The sequence below is a fragment of the Ipomoea triloba genome, chromosome 1 (genome assembly GCF_003576645.1).
Source record: "Ipomoea triloba cultivar NCNSP0323 chromosome 1, ASM357664v1".
Taxonomy (NCBI): Eukaryota; Viridiplantae; Streptophyta; class Magnoliopsida; order Solanales; family Convolvulaceae; genus Ipomoea; species Ipomoea triloba.
Window position 1 is genome coordinate 20,222,414 of NC_044916.1, and position 24,611 is coordinate 20,247,024.

At 36.3% G+C, this 24,611-nt stretch overlaps 1 pseudogene; it reads right to left on the reverse strand.

The window, feature by feature from the left end:
* Positions 1-3,157: 3,157 nt before the first annotated feature.
* Positions 3,158-19,102, reverse strand: LOC116010172 (annotated as a pseudogene).
* Between the last annotated feature and the right edge of the window lie 5,509 nt (positions 19,103-24,611).

Below are 24,611 nucleotides of genomic sequence, written 5' to 3' on the forward strand. Positions count from 1 at the left end.
ATCGGCAGAGAAGCTCTTGATATTGGCATAGGTGACCCTTATGAGAACCGAATCATCTACTGGAATATTTTGTAATACAGAAGCCATATATTTTGAAACCCAAATGCTCAGCTGAGTGTTTTGACAAACCAGTACACAACAAATCTCCTCCCAACAAGCAGCTAGTATAGCCTAGAGAAATAAAATCTGTCGAAAGTGATTTCGTTATATTTAGAATAACTTAGAAAAATAATTAAAATTTGACAGAAATATCAATTTGACAAGATCAGTACACAATCAATAGAGTAGAAAACCACCCAAAAAAAAAAGGAAAATTGTAGAATTTTGAAAATATTACACTCTTGCAGGAAACGAAGAAGGAAAAGTTACCCTTTTTTTGAAGAGTTTTAATTAGGGATTGACAACAGGTAGGGATTCCCGAACCCAACTAAATATTATCCTTGTCCTGAATCCATTTAACATTACCAATTGGTACTCAAACCTATCCCGATTTCATTTAATATATATTTTAAAAAAATACATCACTTAATCAAATACTTATGTGGTTCTAGCTACAACATAAGAAGTTTTGTAAAAAATTTAAGAAAAAAAGAATGATGTAACATGAGTTTACATAGTGTCATATTACAGAAAATTAATCAAGTGAGACTATGTTCTTCAAGTCTTGCTTGCCAACTGAACAAAATGCGCTCATCGTCACTTATCGTGATTGTAAATTTGTAATTTGAATGCTTTGTGAGCTTTGGCAATAGAAGGATCAAGGATTTGTAACATATCAGATATAACAACTTGAAGAATGGTGTATGGAGTTTCAATACGAAAGTTGAGAAAATAGAAGTGAAGATTTGTAAGAGATCAGATATGGAAACTCGAGGAATGGTGTAAGGAGTTTCAATAAGAAAGTTGAGAAAATAGAAGTGAAGACTATTACCTTTGTTTCATAAAAATTCCTAAACCTTTAGATGGTTAAGAAAGACAATTTGATGATGCAAGAAAGACTTCTGTTTTTTAGAAAATAATATTTGTTGATAAAATAATCCCCCATTTACTCTTCTGCTAAAGATTAACCTTTCATTCTTTTTAGTTGTGCATATCTTTCACAAATGCCCACAACTCACACACACACACACACACACACATATATATATATATATATAACCAGTTAACAACACCAAGCAATATTAGCTGATAGCATATAGGAGATTCGACCATATAAAAGCAATAGTTGTTAAATTCAAACCACAAAAGAATAGTGTGAATAAAAAACACAACCACACAAACAATTGGAGAAAAGTACATGCCGCACACCAAATCAATCACATTCTTTATAAACATCAAAATTGTATATTACACTGCTATAAGAAAGTGTACTCTATTACCTAGATCAATGTTATTTTCGATTTTTGAACACCTCTTCTATCACCCTCTTCTTCGTCGTCGTCAATGGAGTCTACGAACAGAGCTTTTTGGAGTGGTAGGGTCTATACCAACTAAGCTTTTGGATTCTTCAATGGTATCTACTAACAAAGCTTTTGTAGTGGTCAATGGTGTCTACTAATAGCAGTACTGAAGTCGCATATGGAGTAGCAATGGAAGACTGAAGAATCGCAATGGAGTCTACAATCAGAGTGGGTGGAATTGGAATTTGGTATTAGTTTAGGGTTTTATTTATTTAATTTACTTATTTGGTTTTATTTTTAAATTTTAAATATAATAATATACATTAAATCTATTTTAATTGTAATCCATGTGTAGTTTTTTGAAAAATAAAAATTAGTTGTTTATGTCAGGATTAATAGGAAGGTTACATATTAAAAAACAACAAGTGCCTGTAGCTCAGTGGATTGAGCGTTTGTTTCCTAAGCAGAAAGTCATAGGTTCAACCCCTATCTGGCGCGATTTTGGTCACAGTTTATAACATAATCAAACTTTTCCAAAAACAACCACAGCCTTCCATTTTCAAACACCTGTAACTAAATGAAAAAAAAAACAGCGTGTAAGTGCATTGTTATAAGGACTTGGTAAAATATTACAAATATTTAGGTAAAAAGTTTAAGGACTTGGTAAAATATTACAAATATTTAGGTAAAAAGTTTTATAGTAATGGAGTATTTTTAAAATATTTAGGTAAAAAGTTTTATAGTAATGGAGTATTTTTAATTCAAGTGTAAGGACTTGGTAAAATATTACAAATATTTAGGTAAAAAGTTTTATAATAATGAAGTATTTTTAATTCAAGTGTTTAATGTTAAAAAATATGAAATTCTGACTATTTTTATAATTATCCAAACAAGCGATTAGAAAAGTAGGATTTTTGCAATTTTTCAACCTTTGACTAAAGTGTTAGGAAAGTAATTTAAATTTTCGACAACCTAAGAAAAGTGGTATGAAATTTTGACCACTATAGGAAATTTGGTATGAATTTTTCAAAACCAACGTAGAACCAATGTTTTGATTACTAAAGGGGTCAAAATTTTTTATCACAATTTTTTATTGTCTAAATGTTTTGCGGGTAAACTGAAATTTCAATTTTTGTTGAAAATTTAAACGGACAGTAATAAAGTTACTGAAATATAATTATAGAAATGAGTAAAGTAGATAGAAACAAGTAGTATTGCTAATAGTTCGAGTATAAGATTTGGGCATGTCCCAGACTTGTCACATAAGCTCAATATTTATATTAGCCAATGACTAATTAATCTAGTATAATAAGTGCAACTGCTCCATATAAGTACAATGCCACCCCTCAATAAGTGCATTGACTTTGCACTAAGTGCAACCATTCCACTGCCCTTGATTAAGTATCTAATACGTATTTAAGTATCCAAAGAACATAAAAACCATTCCACTTTGGTAATCCTTGAAGGACCAATGATACTAGGATTCTGCAAAAAAAAATATTGGTTTCTTGAATTCCCATATTCACCTTGAAGGACCACACAGCAAATATAAAGATTAAAGGAAACAAAGAGTTCATAGCTAGCCTGTTGTCATTGATTACATATAGTTCTTGGGAACACCATAAACTCAAATTCTGCGAAACACAACGGAATTAAAGCTCTCTTGGTCTAATAAGAATTTTACAAAGTTACAAGCATGAATCTGTCATTAAAAGTATTTAGCGCGTAAATATAGCAGTTCAATCATACAGCCCCTCCTAATCCCACACATCAACGAGAAAATCTACTATTTCCTGCCAATTGAAGCATCAGACAGCCTGATCAGTGCCAATCAAAGAGGTGATAAATAGTAAAGTGTTGGAATGCAGATATGACTCACCGATAGAGGTATTGGCCTGGGGAATCGCTTGTTTCGTTTGTTTCCCTCTCGTTGAAGTTTCTTATGTTTACTTGTTTAGTACTATTTAGGTAAGGTAAGCTAGACTAACCTTTACTTTATCTGGTCGGACCATCCCACCATGAAGGGGAGGACAGGTGAAGTACCGTTTTCCCTTCACCCTGCAAATATTAGCAGAAGAATAGACCAGACAAATTAAGCTAATAAAAATGGATCAATGGAGTAGTTTCTTCATGCAATATGTTATAGTTCAGAGTAAAGTTGCATATATGAATTACAAAGAAAATAAAATCAAGGCAGAAAATACTATTTGATGTCACATTTCACCACATGGTCAACTTAGATCCTAAAAATCTATTGACACCCACATTATTTTGTTTGTCAAATTCAATTCTAAAACATTTCAGATTTTTGTCAGTTCTCCATACAGCATTTCTAGAAAGAGACAGAGTAACCTAGTTTAGTGCAAAGGCTAGAGTGAACAACATTTTATATCAAGACTTTTAATTTTGTATTATGTAGTGCTTTTCTTGTGCTTTTTCAGTTTCCTAATCAAACTCCTTTATCTGCATGTAAGTAGATGCAGGATATCACATGACCTTCATTTTGCCATATACTTTGTTACAGTCCAGGATATGTCAAAAATTGTACATAACACATGCTTAACTTACATGCCATCGTGTTTTCCAACTGGTTCGTCGTACTGAACTCCGACCCAAAAACCAGGAGCAAGTGTTTCTGCTTGACCCACAAATTTCACAATGCCTCGTCTTTCCCCAAGTTCAACTTGTCATCTATCTCCTACGTTCTTGGACATCAACAATTAGTCATGTCAGAGTAGGAAGTAATCAGGCATATAACAAGCACGAGCAATTTCTTTTTTTTTTTTTTTGAAAGAAAAAAAAATTCAAAAAAAAGAAAGAAATTGTCCGTGCTTGTAATATGCACGGGCAATTTCTTCCAAAACCAGGAAAATAATTAAAAAAAAAAAACACCTAGAGCAAATTAGCAATGAATCTCTGCATTACACCAAAAAATGGCCTGAACAGAAAGAGATAACTAGGAAATAAAGTAGAAGGTGCAATTAGCTTGATAATAAATACAATCGCACTCTAACTATTCGGGTGTACAGAGGCTCTGAAACTCAACTAAGTGTAAGATGTGAAACAAGATCCACTTAAACTCTGGGTAAGAAAAGTCTTGAGTTTGCAGCTATTTGGTAGGGTATTTCAGAAGTAACATGCTGCCTAAAGTCAGCAGAACAACAAATAGGTAACAAAGATGCTGGGTGTAACTAACAAGAAGTGCAGGAACCCTATAGCCTAATGAAAAGGAAAAATATTAAAAGGAATATCACAACTTATACAAAGAAGCAAAATTTATATATTTAAAAACACAGAGATTACACATCTTATAATGTTTAGCAGTTCAAAAATTAGTTCCAAAACTTAGTCCGATCACTGAATGAACCAAGCAATGGAACACAAGATTCATTACCCATAAAACATTTTCTATACCATCTTCTTTCCTATAGTTTTCTTGTGGTAACTGAAGGAGTATTTATATAGAGTACACCGTAAAGGGTGCAGATCAGTGAATTCCATATGACATTCACAAATTAGATATTGTGCTTAACCCCCAACCCCACTCTCTCTCTCTCTCTCTCTTTCTCTCTCTCTCTCTAAAATAAAGAACAAAAAATGATAATTTTTTTAAACTAAAGAAAATAAGAAATTGGAAACAGGAATTGAAGTAGACCAAACCAACCTTGATATGTGCACAGAGATCTTCCATGTAGTTGTCGCAAATCTGTAGTAACAGGAGCACCAAACAAAAAGAAAAACCAATGATCACTAAAGAAGAGTAATTTGACAGTAATATTAAACATGGTTACTACACTATACACTTTACTAGGAGATAAGGGATGCAAAAGTAGAGAGGATACTTTTTTGCAAAGTGTAAAAGAAAATATCCAACAGTTGTGATAAATACACAAACTATTAATGTTACCTGTAAATGAGGAAATTCTAATTCTAAACATAAAACAAATCAAAGATGAGAATCTTACTTTAGCTTCATAATCAGTAGCACTTTTGCATGCCAATTTTTCCTTGAATTTTCTGAAGGTACCTGAGGCACACCATAAAATAAATAAATTGCCGTTTCCATCAAAGTACAATGTAAATATCACCAGTTGAAATGTTGACGGTAAAAGGATGATACCAAGTAAAGGATTTTCAAATTTTGAGTGCTACGTTTCTCCTAGAAGATCCAGATTCTCCACTTCCTATCCTCCCAAGATTGAGTGGTTGAAGGAAAGCGAAAATCCAATTGTGATAACCAACAAGTTCATGATCTTTCATTCTTTCAAAGATGCAAGTAGGTAGAGTAATAAATGAATCACTAGCTTTATTTTCTATCAAAATTTACTTAAGCATCAATAAATATCATATTTTTCTTCCTGTTTTCCCCACTCAAAATCTGTGATGAATTAAAAAGATTAAATTGATCTTCTCTCAAGTAATCATAAACATAATAAGCAGAGAACAGGGACAAATTAACACTGTATCAGACACATACTTTCTCTTTCCCCCCGAAAACCCTAGATTAAAAATGCATAAGATAACATGACCAATGTCGAAGAGAGGTGTCACTATTGTGATGACTGGATGAACTTAGTTCTATGCAGATTCACAGTATTAACAGGGGTACTGCATAGGCAAGTGAACATAATAACACCCTTCTAGTACTCGTGATTACCATCCCGTTTATCATAATCCTTGATAAGACTCCGAGATACCCTTATTTCAGGCACATTTTAGGGTGTTTTATCACGTTTATAGCATCCTTGCATCGTAAATTATGTTCATAAATACTTGAAAATCACTAACTGATGCACAAAAGCTACTTTTAGCTTAAATGAAGTGAAACAGGAGCCCCGGGAGCAAATATGAGCAAAAGTTGAGCTTAAAGAGCGAACCAGGCAAGAACGGAGCCCCGGAGGACCCAACTGGATGGTCACACGCGTGTAAGCGTGCGTGAAAACTTTCCAGTAGCCTCCCACGCACGCTCACACGCGTGTGGATGGCGTGGAGACGGTGCTGCGCGAATTTCGACTAGGGTTGTCATTTCGGAGACTATTTAAACCCCTTTGATGAATTTTCAGAGGAGGTTCCCAGAAAATTAGTTTTCCTTTTCTTAGTTTTCCTTTGGAGAGCTTTCTCCATTTTTTCTTAGTTTTTTAGATTAGATCAATCTCCATTGTAGCAAGACAACAAGCTTGGATTGAAGATCTTCTTCTCTCTAGGTGATCTCTATTTCATTTCTATAATTTTAGCTATCTTGTTCTTGGATTAAATTAGCTTTTTCTTGAATTTCATATTATGAGTAGCTAGTTTAGTCTAGGGATTTGGATTGTGTGATTGAATATTGCTTGTGTGATGATCTTATCTCTATATCTTGGATCTATGTGTTTGTGTTGATGGGTTACCTATTCTTGTCTATTGATTGTTGTTTTGATGAGATCTTGTTTGGATTTGGCCAATCTAGATGAGAGATTGAGCTCATGACTCTTTCATGTCTTTGATAAGAGTTAGGATTTGAAGCTTGACACAATCATAGTTTCTATGGGCTTCTTAAGAATAGTAGGATAGTGTGTAGCTTAAGTGTTTGATAAAATTCCTCTTAGAACTTTGGATGCTTGAAAGCACTCCTAAGTCAAAGAAGCCTTAGTACACAAAGGTGGAAAAGGACTAAGACAACACACTCTTGAATAGCCAATATCCTACCAATCCTAATCCATGACCTTAGACACTCCACTATGCAATATCCATGAACACCATCCAATCCCTACCCCTTTTACATATTTACAAAATCCTTTTTACTTTACTACTCTCTTGCACTCAAACCAACCAAAATAAACTACTCTCACTCACAAATCCACCCTTCACCACACTCGAATCCTTTACTACTCTCTTGCACTCAAACCAACCAAAATGAACTACTCTCACTCACAAATCCACCCTTCACCACACTTGACACACCTCCACGTCCCTCCTTCGAGACCGACACTCGGGGAGTCACAGACTTTCCGTTTTAACACAAATATCTTTTGACATTTCATCCTATGCACGCAAGTGTTGTCAAAATGGCGCCGTTGCCGGGGATGGCAATAAGCTGTCATATGTTTTTGTTTACTTTGATTGCATGAATGCTAGATTTGAGCAATGTTAATCCATTCCATTTAATTTTGTTTTATTTTTATTTGTTTTTGCTACTAACCCAATTGACTACTTCTAGTCAATTGTGGAAATTTTTGTTTCATTGATAATTTTACTAGGTGAATGCACACGCGAGCAAAAGGAAATCAAGGTTTACTACCCTACTGATAGACGCCAAAAGTACCTATTTATCTATAACTTATTGAGTTGATTTCTTGCTAAAAATAAGTCTTAGAGAGTGCAATTACGTGTTTACATGCTATTTTACTAACAAATTGCAAATGAGTTCTGTGTGGAGTGTTTTGTAGAATTTCCACAGGAATGAAGGCTGAAATCAACCGAAAAGGAGCATAAATCATTGAAAGGAAGAATCAATCTACATGGGAGCACACAAAGACCAAACCGGAAACAACAAAAAGGAAACAAAAATGAAGAAACCACGCCCACGAGCCTCACACGCGTGTGAGCTGGCGTGGAAATATTCCAGTAACCGTCCATGCCAGTCCACACGCGTGTGTCAGACGTGGGGCGGCACCAGAAAATCTGCGCGATGTTTTAGTATTTAAGGGACATTTCAGCTAGGTTGAGGGAGTCTTTTGTCACATTTTTCTATTTTACATTTTAGGTTAGGTTTAGATAGGATTAGGAAAAGAGGAGAAGCTCCTTGGAGAAGAAAACTAGATCTCCATAGCTTTGAAGATCTTTTGGGTAACTTCTTTCATTAAAGACTTGTTTTCTCTTTGGATTTCTCTTGCTTTTTCCTTTTTCCTTAAAGTTGTTTGCTTTATATATTGATTTGTAGATATGCTTTTCTATTTTGATGCTTTGATGTTGCTAAAGCCTATGAGAGGCTTACCCTAGGATAGGGGCTAGATTGAATGGATGATTGGTGTTCATGATCTAATTTGATGAATGAATTTGATTTCTTTGGGGAATGTTGAATTTGTGTGTAAGTTTTGTATGATCTTGTTAGATCGAGGGCCCCGATCTCTTCAAGAGTATAGGATCATCTCTTTGGCGAGATATCGCAAATAGATGTAGCCCACTACCCACATCTCCCGCTCTCAATCTGAGAAGATGAGATCTGGAGGGAACTTGTAGACAAGGTGTTTGATGAAATTCCCCAACCGACTGAGGATTGGGAGCTTGAGTGTGACGCCACTCAGGACTATGTTCCAAGCTCCTTCAATCATGACTCAATGGAAATCAACACTCTACCTTGCGCCTTGAACCAATCTCCATGATATCTTAGCCCCATCCGCCTTTATTTTCCTTTGCTTACTTCTTTATTTTATCAACCTTTTCCCTCTTAACATTTCCTTTTTACCAATATCCACATGCTCCATCTTAACGTTATTCAAGCAAACCAAGGTAGCAAAGCCGTATATTCTCCAATTTGCCATCCACGAGAGATACGACACTCGGGGAGTTTATGACTCTTCGTTTTAACACCCTCCATATCCCAAATCCATCTTCACATTCATTCCCACTAAAACCACAACATCACCTACATTCCTGAAATTAATAGAGCAACTAGAAGAAAAAATACCCAATGATCACTAATGGCTTCATCAAGCGCAACAAGAAATCCACAAGGAAGAGGCACAACTGTACCAAATCCACCCCCAGTTCAAATTAATCCACAAGTACCGATTAACCATGAAGAACCAATTGTTGAAGAACCACAAGCTAACAGAGCAAACAATCAAGAGAACATTCGTGAAGAAGAATATTATAGAAATCCTCAAGAACCACAAAGATCAATTGCAGATTACATGACTCCGGATTTTAACATGCACAACTCGATCTATGTACCCCCAATGGAGAACGTCAACTTTCACGTGCATCCAACTATTCTCACACTGGTTCAGAACAATCAATATTCGGGATTACCATCTGAAGATCCCAACGCACACATCACAATGTTCATACGAGCATGTTGGATGTACAGACAAGAAGGCGTTAGCGAGGAGATAGTTCGATTAAAATTATTCCCATTTTCAGTTATAGGAGAGGCAGCATGATGGTTGGAAAGCCAAGACGACAATCATTTCAGAACGTGGCAATAGTTGCATAATGAATTCATGAACGCGTTCTTTCCCATTACAAAAACTATTAGGATTAGAAGGCTGATACAAGAATTCAAACAAGGAAGACTTGAAAGTTTGGGAGAGGCTTGGCGACGATTCAAAGCTCTTAAACGGCAATGCCCACAAGATCTGATGCACCCATGGGACATGATTAGCTCATTCTATGGTGGGTTGACAGATGAAGGAAAAATGTTGCTTGACTCATCCTCCAGCGGTGCCTTTGTCTCCCTAGCTTTGCAAGAAGCTGAAGAACTAATCGAAAGAATATCTAAGAACACATCTTGTTGGTATGACTGGAGAGGAGATCATGGAGGAATATATGAAGTTGATAATCGGGTGGCAAGTGAGGCCAAAATAGAAGCAATGAATCACGAAATCAAAAAGCTACAGGCTATGGTAGAAAAAATGGAAGGAAAGCCCAAGCCTTGCATGGCTTTGGCACTTTATTGTAATATCTGTGGAGGACCTCATGACACCAATATTTGCACTTCTCCATCTGCATTTGAGCAAGTTGAGGCGGTAGATTACCAAAGAAACTCCAACTTCAGTGCTTATGGACAAAACCAAAGATCAAACAACAACTGGAAACACGGAGAGGGTTGGAACAATAGCAACAATGATGGATATCAAGCGCGAGGACAATACAACTATGGAAGCAAGCCTGCATATGGACAGAATGACAAGAACAGACTGATGTACAATCAAAACCAAGGAAATGGAAATCAAATGACCCAGTTCAGGCCACAATACAACTCTCAACTTGACTTTACTCAACAAAGGAGGGATGACATCCGTGAAGTAGATGAAAGACTTACAAGGACGATCATGGAACTCAAAAATGATCGGGCAAATCTGAAACAAGAGATTACTCAAGAGATTAGACAAGAAATTTCTAGTCTTCGACAAGAGTCTAAGGCTACACTTAAGACAATTGAGAATCAGATTTCTCAAATGTTTAAAATGATGTCGGATAGACACTACGGACAACTCCCGAGTAACACTGAGAACAATCCGAAAGAGAGAGTCAACGCCATTGATGCCAAAGAAGAAGAACATGTGAAGCGTGATCCAATGGATGCCATTTGTGGAAAATGTCAATGTAAGGTAGATGACCAAAGAAACGAGACTACCTCTTGTAGTCCCACTCTCGAACTAAAGAATGCGAGCAGTTCATGCACCATATCAATGAAGGAAAACAAGGAGAAAACCACTTCGGAATAATGCCCAAAAGAAAAGGAGCTACCACGAGACAACATCAAATGTTCAAAAGAGAAAGAAACGGCTCGAGAAGGTACAATTAATGCTTTTATCCGAAAATTTTTTAATAACAAAGAATGCCGTGAATTGTTTGAGAATGACATTTGTGATAATTTTACTTGTTTAAGCCAAGAATCTTCAGCTTGTTTGACTGAGGGTTACCCAGAAAGAAGGGTGACCCTAGAGCTTTGTTGATTCCTTGTTCTATACAGAACATGGAGCCTCGAAACGCTCTTGCTGATCTTGGTGCATCTATCAATGTCATGTCTTGAAATCTTTTTGAAAAATTTAACTTACCATGTTTGAAACCGACGAGGCTGACTCTACGTTTAGCTGACGGAACCACACGGTATCCTGAAGGCTTAGCGGAAGATGTTCTAGTAAGAATAGGAAAATTTTTTGTGCCTGTCGATTTTATTGTTTGTAAGATGGGTGATGATGACCCCCATGAATCCGTAATTCTTGGAAGACCATTTCTGGCTACTTGTCGTGCACGAATATATGTAAGTTCAGGTGAAATTACCCTGAGATTTGATGGACAAGCCACAAATGATGAAAAGGAAAGAGCGAAAGAAGAAACTGATGACGATAAAAAGGCAAAGGTCAAACCCAAGATGAAATCAAAACCGAAGTGGAGAAATGATAAACGTACATGGAAAAACACGTGGGTACCAAAATGCTTCTTACCCACTACCAAAGAATATAGTTGAATTCTAAACAAGGTATGATGCGTCTAGCCAATGACGTAAACCGCGGCACTACTTGGGAGGCAACCCAAGATTTTAATAATATGCTTTACATCATTTTTATGCTTTCGTTTTTAATGTTTTTGTTCTAATAAATTGCTACAATCAAATGGAACCATGTTTTGAGGACTAACTTGTAGGAGTCGGGACTAAAAATTGCTTTGGAAAGGCTTATTTTGGACTTAGGTATGAAGAGAAAGACCAAAACCGGAAGAAAACAGTGCAGAGGACTGCCACGTTAGCTCACACGTGTGTAGCCGTGCGTGGGAACGAGGCAGTAGCCTCCCACGCACGCTCACACGCGTGTAGCCATGCGTGGGAGCGAGACAGTAAGCTCCCACGCACGGTCACACGAGTGTGACCGACGTGGAAGCCCTCCTACGAATTTAAAACCCTCATTCGGATCTCCCACGCCACTTTGCTCCAAAAACCATATTTTGTCTTCTCTTCTCCACGCAAGGTGAATCCAATACTCAAGGTTTGAATATCCATTCTATTTTTACTTCAAAGAAGATCAAAAACATCACCATCAAGGTAATTTCTCATCTTTTTAACTATTTATCCTTGAATATTCATGAGTATGGAAGAGCTTGAATGAAAAATTTGTTCTACATTCCCTTGCATGATTTTGAATGTTTTAAATGTTTAAATTGGTTTATAATGCTTCATAGAACTATCCTTTGATGTTTTCTTTCATTATTGATGGTTACATTGATGGATTGTTATATATTTTTGAGCTTCAAGTGTGAACACCATTGATGAACAAATGGGCTTGTTAGATTTCTTGTTGGAATTATGAAATTGATGCTTGAATTGATGTGTAAACTTGTTGTAGAACTATTATATGCCATCAATTTGACTTTCCACATGCTACATTACCCAAATTGAATTTTCAATTTCAAACCCTAATTTTTGAATTTGGGGAAGAAGATGAAGTTGACTTTTTGAATTTCTTGACTTTTGTAGTTGACTTCTTATTTGACTATCAAATTGAATTATCTTATGATGAAATTATGCATGTGTGTGATAATGGAATGATATTGTTGATATTCTTATGCTAGAATTGTCCAAAATATAAGGGAAACTATGGCGAAATTTTCGAAAATTCTTAGCCCTATATGTTTGTAATCCATTATCTTGACAAGGAATTTTACACAATTACAATGGTGACTTATTTGAGAAATAATTATTCAAAACCAATTACCATGAATGTTAATTTCTATAATTTGTAGGATGGGACGCTCAAAGGAAATCGCAAAGAAATCAAAGCACGATCATGGTGAATCGAGCCGGTCGAGAACACGGCAGCAAGCTACAGTTCAACGAGCTCCCCAGGAGCCGGGGTCAAGGTCATTAAGACACTTGACACCCATCCAACTTACAACAGTGGATAACTACAAGGGGAAACAGCTTTTAGTCGGCTGCCACTTCGACAATAACATTTTAAGAGAATTCGGTTGTTTAGATGAAGTAAACGGGGTTCTAAGGCACTCACAGCTCCGCCATTTGTTTGAATGGAGAGGACCTACCTACGCGCCTATTACTTATGAATTTTTGGCGACCTTAGAAATTCGAAAGGAGGTCAATGATGCAAGAGAATCCATTTCGTTCACTCTATTCGGCAACCACTATAGTATGTCGGTCAACACTTTGGGTGTCACGCTCGGATTCCATGATGCCGTGAGAGTAACTATGCCTTATTTCAAAGATTTTAAGGAAGATTTTGATTCAGAGGCGGTAGCTGTTCAATATTGGAGAAGCATCACCAACAATGCCCCATACAACTCTTCAAACTTAAAGGCAAACCTCATCACCCGCAATGCTTTAAAGGCTATCAGATTAGCCTTTGCTATAAATCTCTCCGGTAGAACCACAAATCGCAACAAGGTATACAAACAGGATTTGTTTTACATGTGGTGCATGGAGAATGAGGTTGACATCAACATGGGCATTCAAACTAGAAAATGGCTCCAAACCCAGCAAAAGTCTAAGGTTCAAACAGTGTTTATAGGACCTTTCGTTACAAAATTGTGCTATGGGTTGGGCCTATTGGACCGGTTGATGGGAGAGAAAGCTGAAGGTTTCACGATTCCTTTCTCCGTGGGTGAGTTCTTTGCCGCAGAATTAAAGCTTGGAGGTGATGATGCACCGGATCTGGCAGCTTCTGATGATGAGGAGAAGAAGAAAACGAGGAGGATGTTGCTGCACAGGAGTATGGCCCCACTCCCATGGATTGGGACACGACGCAGAACTTTCATAGGCAGCTCCATGATGAACAGATGAACTACTGGCTTGAGCAGCATACATGGCAGGAAGGCCATTTTACATCCATCTCTGCAAGACAAGATGTCCGCACCGAAGACCTCAACCGCATGAGAAGGGCGGTTGAGGAAAATGATAGAAGAATTGCTGCGCTCGAAGCTAGATTCGATAGGCAATTCCAGCCCTTCGGTGATAACTGATGCCTTCCTTCGACTGTCCTCAATCTTGACCTACTAACACTTGATACTGAGTTCCTTGACTTTGGTTACATTGGTTGATAGCCCCATATGAACATTAGGATCCCTACGCGCGGGGTTCCGACTTTTATTTCTTTATTTCTTTACTCTACTTTACTTATCTTTATTACTTTATGTTATTTACTTTATAACTGCCTTACTTATCTGCATTTCTATTCGAATAATTCTGCTTATTTACATGCTTTATTATCTATGTTTCTGCTTTTATATTTCTATCAGCTTATAATAATTAAATAGTACTCCAAGACCCTTTTTGTATGTTATGTCTCCATTTCTTATAGAGCATTTATAACGGGAGCAGGCCTATGCTGGAAGCTAAAGTGTGGAAAGAAGGATGCATACTTGGTTTATCCTCTTATCCCTTTTTTAATTTTAAGCCCCGTTTTGATCTTTAAAGTGTGGAAATATTTTCTTTATAGCTTTGTGTATGCGTATATTAGAGTTTACCGTGTTTATTAGGATCGTTTGATGCATACCCTACATCCCTGAGCAATTTCCAAAGTATGGAAAGGGATTTTTATTTGTCTATCCTTAGAATCCCTATTCGTTCCTTTACCCTGTACCGTATGGAAACATCGAGGACGATGTTTGTTCTAAAGTGTGGAAAGGACACACTTTGTGCTTTACATGCTTACATGCTTAGTATAAGAAGTTGAAAGTTGAAGCTCTTGGGAATGATAAGCGGGTGCATTTGCAGTTTTGAAAAGAGAGTTATTATTTGTGTTATCTAGAGAGAATTTTGACTGGATGCCCAAAAATTTTTACTCTCGAAATATCTTTGAGGAAGTTACTTTTCGCACCCATGAGAGTGTTTAGAGCCAAATAAGTTTATATTCTTGCCTGCTTGCATGATGTTCACCTCTTATTTACGTAGGACCTTAGTCAAGGATCTATCGAAGTGGGAGTGTGCACTTTTTAATTTGAGAAAGATAAAACTAGTGAGGCCCGGAATTGAACTAACCTTGGTGGGGCATGGGGCAAAAGGTGAGCCTGTTGGTAAGCTTAATGAGAAAACAAAACCCTTGATCATAGTTAGAAAAAGGCATGAGGGGTTGACATGAGGAGAAGTCGAAAAAGGCAAAAGGCCAATCACCAAGAGTTTAAAACTGAGGGAAGCCAATTCGTTGGGTTGTGTTCAAACCATAGTCTTTGGTAAGCAAAAAGCTTTATCTGGAGTCGGTTGTTCACATAAAAAGATCCCAAGAATTGAGAAAATAGAGCTGAGGTGAGCCGCTTTGCTAGGATTCGGGTACCCATTGCACTGACCTTCGAAAAAGCATGGAGCTCCATGTGAAGTCGGGTGGCTCGATGACGTTATCCTGGGAAGTGAGAAGAAAGAGGGACCACACTAAGCCAAAAGCGGTGAGTGGTTCATGCCCCTACCCTCATTTACATTTACGTTGGGCTTTGGCATATAAGGATGGAAAGTTGATTAGCTAGTGCACATCGTTCCCACTAGTGGGATCGGCTAGAGGCCCTATTTAAATAAAAGGTGAACCAAAACTTCGGAAATGCATGCTTGCGTATGGTGCGAGGAGTGTGATCCCTTGTTTTACTTGTTTATCTACGAAAGGTTTTTATTTCCCGAAAATATTTCTTGAGTTGCTGACATCTGACCAAAATCCTTTGTAGATAACACAAATGATTTCTCCCGTTTCAACAGTCTTAGACACCCATCATTTTGACTTGCCAAAAGATTTGTTTTGCCTGAGAAAATATCTCGGAGACTTATATGCTTAGATAGAAAAATGTCTTGCTTGAGGACAAGCAAGAAATGCTTAGATAGAAAAATGTCTTGCTTGAGGACAAGCAAGAAACAAAGTGTGGAAAAAATGTCTTGCTTGAGGACAAGCAAGAAACAAAGTGTGGAAAAAATGTCTTGCTTGAGGACAAGCAAGAAACAAAGTGTGGAAAATTTGATAAGACTCCGAGATACCCTTATTTCAGACACATTTTAGGGTGTTTTATCATGCTTATAGCATCCTTGCATGGTAAATTATGTTCATAAATACTTGAAAATCACTAACTGATGCACAAAAGCTACTTTTAGCTTAAAAGAAGTGAAACAGGAGCCCCGGGAGCAAATAGGAGCAAAAGTTGAGCTTAAAGAGCGAACCAGGCAAGAACGGAGCCCCGGAAGACCCAACTGGATGGTCACACGCGTGTAAGCGTGCGTGAAAACTTTCCAGTAGCCTCCCACGCACGCTCACACGTGTGTGGATGGCGTGGAGACGGTGCTGCGCGAATTTCGACTAGGGTTGTCATTTCGGAGACTATTTAAACCCCTTTGATGAATTTTCAGAGGAGGTTCCCAGAAAATTAGTTTTCTTTTTCTTAGTTTTTCCTTTGGAGAGCTTTCTCCATTTTTTCTTAGTTTTTTAGATTAGATCAATCTCCATTGTAGCAAGACAACAAGCTTGGATTGAAGATCTTCTTCTCTCTAGGTGATCTCTATTTCATTTCTATAATTTTAGCTATCTTGTTCTTGGATTAAATTAGCTTTTGCTTGAATTTCATATTATGAGTAGTTAGTTTAGTCTAGGGATTTGGATTGTGTGATTGAATATTGCTTGTGTGATGATCTTATCTCTATATCTTGGATCTATGTGTTTGTGTTGATGGATTACCTATTCTTGTCTATTGATTGTTGTTTTGATGAGATCTTGTTTGGATTTGGCCAATCTAGATGAGAGATTGAGCTCTTGACTCTTTCATGTCTTTGATTAGAGTTAGGATTTGAAGCTTGACACAATCATAGTTCCTATGGACTTCTTAAGAATAGTAGGAGAGTGTGTAGCTTAAGTGTTTGATAAAATTCCTCTTAGAACTTTGGATGCTTGAAAGCACTCCTAAATCAAAGAAGCCTTAGTACACAAAGGTGGAAAAGGACTAAGACAACACACTCTTGAATAGCCAATATCCTAGCAATCCTAATCCATGACCTTAGACACTCCACTATGCAATATCCATGAACACTATCCAATCCCTACCTCTTTTACATATTTACAAAATCCTTTTTACTTTACTACTCTCTTGCACTCAAACCAACCAAAATGAACTACTCTCACTCACAAATCCACCCTTCACCACACTTGAATCCTATGCATGATCCAATCAAGTAAACTCTCGAACACTTGACACACCTCCACGTCCCTCCTTCGAGACCGACACTCGGGGAGTCACAGACTTTCCATTTTAACACAAATATCTTTTGACATTTCACCCTATGCACGCAAGTGTTGTCAAGCCTCCTTAGAGATTGTGTACTTTTCCACAAGAGAGGTGTCCTCCAGCCAACCACCAGATGTTACTGATGATGGATCAGTGTCAATAACATGCAGCCGATATCTAAATGGAAAAAGAGTTTAGATAAAATAAGTACATTAAAAATGAAATTGGAACAAGCTATCAAATAGTTGAATCTAAATTCCATCTAAAAGGTGGGTCATCTTCACAATTGCAGACAATGACATACAAAACATGGATAAAAGCAGGATATACCAAAAGATACAGCTGAAAAGGAAGGGAATAGATAATAGGTGAACAAGTTGTACATATGAAAGTATAAATAATTCTAAAAAATATTTAATGCATGCAAAGTTTCTAAATCCAGAAGTTAACCATTCGGACTGTAGACCAGGTTTCATGTTTTAGGAATCTCATCAAAATTTCCAAAAAAAAAAAATGCAACTCTGTCATCTAAAACTAAAAAGAAAAAAAATTTGCAGAGGAAATGTGCACATCAAAGCTCCTAAGCAATACTTGTACCAAATATGAATCAGTTATAATTCAAATAATAATAATAATGACGTCAAAAAGGGAAAGCTTGAAAGGAAATTCAATGTAATAGAGATTAAACTTACCCATCATGTGGAGAATAAAAGCCAAATGGTCTCGTGTTATCACTTAAGTCTGAAATTTTAGCACCAATATCATCATAAAGCTCAAGGCGCATTGAACTAACAGAAGTTCCACACTTTTTCCACAGCTTTTCTTTTACAGCTTCTACTGTTACCTGACCACCGACAAAGTTAGCCCGTCAATCCGTCATGTATGTAAAGAGAGAAGCTAAGATGTATTAACCACGTTACAATTATCAAGTGTGAAGATAAGAGCCTAAATGCATACTAGTTCAGATTCAGTCTCACTTTGGAACTATTAATCATTTGCTTCTACATAATTAGAAGAGCATTAGGACAAATACTTTTATGTGTTCTCAAAATTAGGGTTTGGAAGTTCTGCATCTGTATATGGATCATGCTGGCTAGTGGCTTATAGGAGGTTATAAGCTACTGACTTTACCTTCTTATTCAAGAAATATATCCTACAAATCTACAATCTACATTTGCCATGTGACAGAAAAAGTCCATGCCAGATTCTTCAAAAATGGATAATTAATTCATATTATAATACAGGAAAATAAATCCCATAAACTTATGTGCACTAGGAATTAATTTCTTGCATAAGAATATGAATCAATTAACCAAATTGTAGCTGAACCCACATAGATGACAAGTAGATTGTTCAAGAGTGATAATATGGCGGGATTTTTCCCTTTGGTGATATGCATTTTAAAATACATATAGTAAGATCACATCCCAACTTGTTAAATTTAAATTAAAAATAGATGAAAGCAAAGGCATAAGGAAACAGAAAAAGTCAAAAAACAATCTCTTAAGTCTTAACATAGAAGTAGCAACTTCAATGCTTAAGGATAAATACCCAACATCTAGAGATTGTTAAAATCATTAAAGAAAGGTTGAAGCCTTGAAGGTAAGAGTTATTCAAAATAATAATAGTAACAACGACAACAACAATAAAAAATGAAAAAGAAAAAGAACTGATTAGAAAGATTGAGAGAAGACTGCCTGAAGAGAGAAACGAATATCGACGGAGAAGCTCTTGATATTGACATGGGTGACCCCTATGAGAACCGAATCATCTGCTGGAATATTTTGTAATACAGAAGCCATATATTTTGCAACCCAAATGCTCAGCTGAGTGTCTTGACAAACCAGTACACATCAAATCTCCTCCCAACAAGCAGCTAGTATAGCCTAGAGAAATAAAATTTGTAGAAAGTGATTTCGTTATATTTAGTATAACTTAGAAAAATAATAATTAAAATTTGATAGAAATATCAAATTGGCAAGATCAGTACACAATCAATAGAGTAGAAAACCACCAAAAAAAAAAAGGAAAATTGTAGAATTTTGAACATATTACACTCTTACAGGAAACGAAGAAGGAAAAGTTACCCTTTTTTTGAAGAGTTCTAATTAGGGATTGACAACAGGTAGGGATTCCCGAATCCAACTAAATATTATCCTTGTCCTGAATCCATTTAACACTACCAATTGGTACTCAAACCTGTCCCGATTTCATTTAATATATATTTTAAAAAAATACATCACTTAATCAAATACTTATGTGGTTCTAGCTACAACATAAGAAGTTTTGTAAAAAATTTAAGAAAAAAAGAATGATGTAACATGAGTTTACATAGTGTCATATTACAGAAAATTAATCAAGTGAGACTATGTTCTTCAAGTCTTGCTTGCCAACTTAACAAAATGCGCTCATCGTCACTTGTCGTGATTGTAAATTTGTAATTTGAATGCTTTGTGAGCTTTGGCAATAGAAGGATCAAGGATTTGTAACATATCAGATATAACAACTTGAAGAATGGTGTAAGGAGTTTCAATACGAAAGTTGAGAAAATAGAAGTGAAGATTTGTAAGAGATCAGATATGGAAACTCGAGGAATGGTGTAAGGAGTTTCAATAAGAAAGTTGAGAAAATAGATGTGAAGACTATTACCTTTGTTTCATAAAAATTCCTAAACCTTTAGATGGTCAAGAAAGACAATTTGATGATGCAAGAAAGACTTCTGTTTTTCAGAAAATAATATTTGTTGATAAAATAATCCCCCATTTACTCTTCTGCTAAAGATTAACCTTTCATTCTTTTTAGTTGTGCATATCTTTCACAAATGCCCACAACTCATATATATATATATATATATATATAACCAGTTAACAACACCAAGCAATATTAGTTGATAGCATATAGGAGATTCGACCGTATAAAAGCAATAGTTGTTAAATTCAAACCACAAAAGAATAGTGTGAAAAAAAAACACAACCACACAAACAATTGGAGAAAAGTACATGCCGCACACCAAATCAATCACATTCTTTATAAACATCAAAATTGTATATTACACTGCTATAAGAAAGTGTACCTCTATTACCTAGATCAATGTTATTTTCGATTTGTGAACACCTCTTCTATCACCCTCTTCTTCGTCGTCGTCAATGGAGTCTACAAACAGAGCTTTTTGGAGTGGTAGGGTCTATACCAACTGAGCTTTTGGATTCTTCAATGGTATCTACTAACAAAGCTTTTGTATTGGTCAATGGTGTCTACTAACAGCAGTACTGAAGTCGCAAATGGAGTAGCAATGGAAGACTGAAGAATCGCAATGGAGTCTAATGGAGTAGCAATGGAAGACTGAAGAATCGCAATGGAGTCTACAATCAGAGTGGGTGAAGACTGAAGAATCGCAATGGAGTCTACAATCAGAGTGGGTGGAATTGGAATTTGGTATTAGTTTAGGGTTTTATTTATTTAATTTACTTATTTGGCTTTATTTTTAAATTTTAAATATAATAATATACATTAAATATATTTTAATTGTAATCCATGTGTAGTTTTTTGAAAAATAAAAATTAGTTGTTTATGTCAGGATTAATAGGAAGGTTACATATTAAAAAACAACAAGTGCTTGTAGCTCAGTGGATTGAGCGTTTGTTTCCTAAGCAGAAAGTCATAGGTTCAACCCTTATCTGGCGCGATTTTGGTCACAGTTTATAACATAATCAAACTTTTCCAAAAACAACCACGGCCTTCCATTTTCAAACACCTGTAACTAAATGAAAAAAAAAACAGCGTGTAAGTGCATTAATTATATACAACAAAGAACTTTGTTATAAGGACTTGGTAAAATATTACAAATATTTAGGTAAAAAGTTTTATAGTAATGGAGTATTTTTAACTCAAGTGTAAGGACTTGGTAAAATATTACAAATATTTAGGTAAAAAGTTTTATAGTAATGGAGTATTTTTAATTCAAGTGTTTAATGTTAAAAAATATGAAATTCTGACTATTTTTATAATTATCCAAACAAGCGATTAGAAAAGTAGGATTTTTGCAATTTTTCAACCTTTGACTAAAGTGTTAGGAAAGTAATTTAAATTTTCAACAACCTAAGAAAAGTGGTATGAAATTTTGACCACTATAGGAAAGTGGTATGAATTTTTCAAAACCAACGTAGAACCAATGTTTTGATTACTAAAGGGGTCAAAATTTTTTATCACAATTTTTTATTGTCTAAATGTTTTGCGGGTAAACTGAAATTTCAATTTTTGTTGAAAATTTAAACGGACAGTAATAAAGTTACTGAAATATAATTATAGAAATGAGTAAAGTAGATAGAAACAAGTAGTATTGCTAATAGTTCGAGTATAAGATTTGGGCATGTCCCAGACTTGTCACATAAGCTCAATATTTATATTAGCCAATGACTAATTAATCTAGTATAATAAGTGCAACTGCTCCATATAAGTACAATGCCACCCCTCAATAAGTGCATTGACTTTGCACTAAGTGCAACCATTCCACTGCCCTTGATTAAGTATCCAATACGTATTTAAGTATCCAAAGAACATAAAAACCATTCCACTTTGGTAATCCTTGAAGGACCAATGATACTAGGATTCTGCAAAAAAAGTTATTGGTTTCTTGAATTCCCATATTCACCTTGAAGGACCACACAGCAAATATAAAGATTAAAGGAAACAAAGAGTTCATAGCTAGCCTGTTGTCATTGATTACATACAGTTCCTGGGAACACCATAAACTCAAATTCTGCGAAACACAACGGAATTAAAGCTCTCTTGGTCTAATAAGAATTTTATAAAGTTACAAGCATGAATCTGTCATTAAAAGTATTTAGCACGTAAATATAGCAGTTCAATCATACAGCCCCTCCTAATCCCACACATCAACGAGAAAATCTACTATTTCCTGCCAATTGAAGCATCAGACAGCCTGATCAGTGCCAATCAAAGAGGTGATAAATAGTAAAGTGTTGGAATGCAGATATGACTCACCGATAGAGGTATTGGCCTAGGGAATCGCTTGTTTCGTTTGTTTCCCTCTCGTTGAAGTTTCTTATGTTTACTTGTTTAGTACTATTTAGGTAAGGTAAGCTAGACTAACCTTTACTTTATCTGGTCGGACCATCCCACCATGAATGGGAGGACAACTGAAGTACCGTTTTCCCTTCACCCTGCAAATATTAGCAGAAGAATTAGACCAGACAAATTAAGCTAATAAAAATGGATTAACTGTTGGTCCCGGTGGTGACGGTGTGAGTCTAGAAGGGGGGGGGGGTTGAATAGACTCAGAAGGGGTTTTTGAAAACTTTTTCAAAAGAGTTATATCGCAGCGGAAAAATTATATCAAATTTTAGTTTTACTTTGCACTTAGGATTTTCTTATAAAAGGTATTACGTTTGTGTGGGATATGCAATGCAATACGTAAATGAAATAAAAGAGAGAGAGGGAGATTTTTATAGTGGTTCGGCTGTTAACTAAGCCTACTCCACTCTTCTTCACAACTCGTGAAGGTTTGCACTATATTCCCCTTAATAGTACAAGCTCCGTTACAACGTGCTCCTTTGATCACTCAGCTCGGCAGCCACGTTGATGTAGGTTTTTCAACTTCTCCCAAGTTTACTCCGCCTCTTTTTACTTCACTTGTAGAGATGGTTGAAAGGTTGTGATGTTTCTCCAACTTGAAATTCTTGTGATTAGTTTCCTTGATGAGCTTTTTAATCACACAAGAACTTCTTTTAGCTAAATATCACTTGTATGCTTTTGAATATTTTATCACACTGAGAGCAGTTTACTTGCTAGACAATATTTCGCTTTTTCAACCTTGTCAAAGTGAGATGGGACAAGGGTATTTATAGGTGGAATCTCATATCCGTTAGAGGGAATGTGAAATTCAAACCTATTGTCCAATGTGTAATATCCAATGGGTAAGGTTTTGTCTTTTTTCAGAATGTCAGTACTTTCTAGCCGTTTGTTCACTTTTATGCAAGGACAATTTGTCTTTTGTCCCACAAAAAGGTGACAATCATTAAATGCTCCTTGGGATCATTGCATAAGATCCGATTTGACATTCAGTTATAAGCCCATTCTCAAGGCAATAGATAAGACAACTTTCAGAGAATGTCTTTGCCTTGAGTGTGAGAGAATGATTGTCCTTATCATTCCTCTTAAACTCCTCGAGACAATCACAGTTTGATTGCTCGGTCGCAAGAGCTTGGCCCTTCCATTCTTCGGCCTTAATCTTCATTCTTCTGTCTTCGCTTCTCTTCAACTTTTCGGCCTTCACTTCTTCGGTTCTCTTCAACTCTTCGGTCTTCTGATCTTTAAAGCTTTGGTTTGAATGAAAAGCTAATAACATAATTCTGTTAACACCTAGAACCGAGACATTACACCGAGAACCCTATTCTAAAAGACAGAAAGAAAAGTTGGGGGTCTCCTCGGGTAGTTGGTATCATCAAAATCAACAGCTCGGAGTTCCTAACAATTTCCCCCTTTTTGATGATGCCAACACCTTATATTCATACTATTCGGCTTTCTTTATCCATAAAGGGATTTTCACTAAATATGCCTGAATAGTTGAAGTTTTACATAATGTATCCGAGGAGTGAAAAACAAAACTAGATAACGCACACACGCTGAATCCCCAAAAATATGTCTTTTATTCATCCATGAGATTTTAACAAAAATATTACAACTGAAAGCATAAGGAATTTAAAATGGGATTAAAGATCTCCTTATTTAGAGCTTTCACCAGTCTTCTTCTTCTTCTGGTTTTCCCAATTTTCATACTCCTTGAGTTGGATCATGTCATTGATCTCCTTTCTTGCTTTCACAGTGTCAAGTCCCACAATTTTGTATGCATATTTGTCGTGTAGCTTCAGCATCAGATAATTCTGGGTGACTTCGCCAAGGTTTTCTCCTCTTATGACTCGCCAGTGCCACCACTTTATTAGCTCGGGAGCATTCATTCCATCGGTAAAGCATTGTTGAATGGCGGTCAAAATCTGAGCAATGACATTCATCTTAGCTCTTTCATCAGCAGATTTTTTGATCTTGTTTGCGTCTTCGAGCTCTTTCACAATCTTTTCAAATCTTTTCTGTTCTTCTTGTTGAATCTTGAAGATCTCTTCGTCCTTTTTCTTCTGCTCGAAAATTCTCTCATTTTGATCTTTTAGGTAGTTCAACCTGTCCATAGGTTTCTTCTTGTTCCAGAAGGGTGGAATGTTGCATTCCTGATAGTACTTTCCGGATCCTTCCCTATACGGAACATATTCAATCGGTTCTCCATCGACTCTTCGGGTC